We start from the raw sequence: 3,028 nt of genomic DNA, 5'->3' as shown, positions 1-3,028 counted from the left end.
GTTTCCTGGGTAGATAGAGTTACAAACAATGAAGTACTGAGAAGAATAGGTAAAGAAAAGGAAGTTGAACTTACAATTAAAGAAAATAAGCTACAGTATCTCGGACATGTGATGCGGGGCGAGAAGTATGGCATCCTACGACTCATAATGCAGGGAAAGATAGATGGCAGAAGAAGCATCGGAAGAAGACGAATTTCATGGTTGAAGAACCTGAGAGAGTGGTTTGGATGCAGCTCGAAACAACTATTTAGAGCTACTGCCTCAAAAATTAAAATAGCTATGATGATTGCCAACCTCCGTAGCGGAGATGGCACCTGAAGAAGAAGAAGAAAGGGAAAAGAGTCAGCAACAGAGTTTATAGCTAATTTTGAGGAAGCTACTCGAAATCTGATGAGGGTGGCAGAGGATGATCTAAAGGAAGAGAGTATTGTTGAGAATTTCCTTATATAATAGTGTTCCGGAAGTGGTAAGACGATACGATGCTGCAGGTGAAAAAATGTTATTGAATGAATTGAAATCTCTAATGATAAACGCAGAATCAAGTGAGACAGAAGCAAATGCGCGGTGCTCTGAATCGGAGTCCACAATGGCGCTTAATTCTGTAGTTGAAAATGCCGATTCAAAAGGAGAGAAACAAACAAGATCTGAAGTGGTTCAAAAGGTTTGTATAGGTGTGGAAAACCAAACCATATGAGCTTCGAATGCAAAAGCAAAGCCATAATCTGCTATAATTGTAAAGAACTGACTACTAATCATAATGGAAGAACATGAAAGAAGAGAAAAGCTTTAGGTAAGAACCATGTAGGATATGAATATAAGATGAGACAGAGAGGAAGAAGATTTTATAAGAATGTGGGAAAAAGAGGTCGTGGAGGTGTACAATTACAAGGAAACCGTAACATAAAGAAGTTCAAAAAGGTCAAACTCGCTGGTGGTGATGATGAAAAACCAAAATAAATATGCATACATTGCAATGGATGAGAGTGAAATGGTTGAGGAGGAAGGTGAAGCGAACGCTGTGGAAGTAGAAGGTATGAATTTAAATTCACTTAAAAATATTATATTTCTAGCTGATTCAGGGGCTAACGAACATTTAGTGAATAATATAAATTATTTAACTGATATTGAAGAAGTTGATAGAGAAATTAAAATTAAAGGGACAAATTCAAATAAAGATGCCGATTTAAAATAAAATATAAAGGTGTAATTAAATATAGATTACCAAATGGTAAAATAAATAAGTTGAAAAATGTTTTGTATTCTAAAAATTTAACTAAAAATTTATTTGCAGTAAGGAAGGTAGTTAATAAAGGTGGGAAAGTAGATTTGAATAAAAATGGAATAGATATTATTGATAAAAATCTAATAAACTAATTAAAAGAGGTGAATATCATGGACGGTTTTGGTGGTTGAATTTTGAGCTTGTTGAAGACAAATCTAAAAACAAAATTAAATATTTGTTTAATTCCGAATCAAACATTGAATTATCTGATCATAGTTATTGTAAGTATGATGATCAAAGTAATGATATAGCAAATGACATAATTATAGTAAAAACCAAAATTTAAGTTTTGAGAACATTAATAATGTAAATACTTTAGATAAATATGTTGAATGTGTAAGTGAAATGAATAATCTGATCTTGAGGAAATTTATAAACAAAAATTGAAAGCTTAAAAGGTAATATAGGTCTTTTGTGGCATTACCGTCTAGGTCATGTATCCAAATCATATTTAGAACATATGTCAAAGAATGTTGAAGTGTTGAAAAATGTAAAATTTACTTACGAACTTCAGGATTGTGAAGTTTGTAAAAGAGCAAAATTAGTTAGAGCACCATGCAAACCGATTAGATATAAGTATGATGAACCTTTAAAGTTAATTCATACAGATGTAATGGGACCTATTAAGCCAGGTACATTTAAATTTGGTAACACTTATATTGTTACTTTTATAGATGATTATACGAGGTATGCATTGGCTTACCCGATGACTAACAAAACTATGGTTCACATTGCTTTAGGGCTTATGTTGGAAGACGTTAGAAATATTCTAGGTAAAGATACAAAAATTACTTTTCTAAGACGATAATGGAACTGAATACATGACAGAAAGTATGAAGCTGTTAGTTCAAAAGAAGAAAATAACTCTTAGAGAAGCACCTCCATATACAACAAACCTAAATGGTACAGCTCAGAGATTTAATCTGAAAATGCAACAAAAAAATAAGAAGTCTTTTGTTTGATTCTGGCTTTCCTGCTCAAATGTGGGGATATGCTCTAAGTTTTGCAGTAAATGTTTACAACAAAACTCCTAAAAAATCTTTGGGTTATAAAATACCGTTTGAAATTATACATAGAAGACCTTGCTCAATACAATATTTTAGAAGGTTTGGAAGTTTAAGTTGCGTTCTAAACACTCAGATTAAAGGAAAATTTAATGATAGAAGTATGCGTGGATTCTTGGTAGCATGTGGTGAGACTAGTTACTATGTTGTTGAACCAGAAAGCGGAAAAGTATATAGAAGTAAGAATGTTCAATTTGTCGAATCTAAAACATATGGAACTGTGTTTGCCATGAGTAAAAATAAATCAGTTTTGTCTGATTTGTGTGAGAATGGTAATATATCTGAATGGTTAATATGCAATGATGAATTGTTGAAAAGTAGTAACGTTGATATAGAAACAGTAAGAGAGAATTTTGGTCTTATATTTGAAAAATCAGAAAATGATAATGAAGATGAATGTTTAAATAATAGTGAGTACAATGATAGTTATTTTATTGAAACATTTGCTGCTTATGTAGATAATGATCCAAATAGCTATAAAGAAGCATTACCAGGTGATGAATGTAAAGATTGGATTAAAGCGATTAATGAAGAATTCAAATCTTTAAACAAAAATGAAATATGGTCTCTTATTGAAAGAAATGAAATTCCTGAAAATAGTAATGTCTTAAAATCAAGGTGGGTATTCAAAAAGAAAAATGACATAAATATGGGAACAAAATATAAGGCACGACTTGTAATT

Source organism: Diabrotica virgifera, chromosome 9, assembly GCF_917563875.1.
Source record: "Diabrotica virgifera virgifera chromosome 9, PGI_DIABVI_V3a".
In the NCBI taxonomy this organism is placed as follows: domain Eukaryota; kingdom Metazoa; phylum Arthropoda; class Insecta; order Coleoptera; family Chrysomelidae; genus Diabrotica; species Diabrotica virgifera.
The sequence above is the reverse complement of the archived record's forward strand: the minus strand, read 5'-3'. Positions refer to the sequence as shown.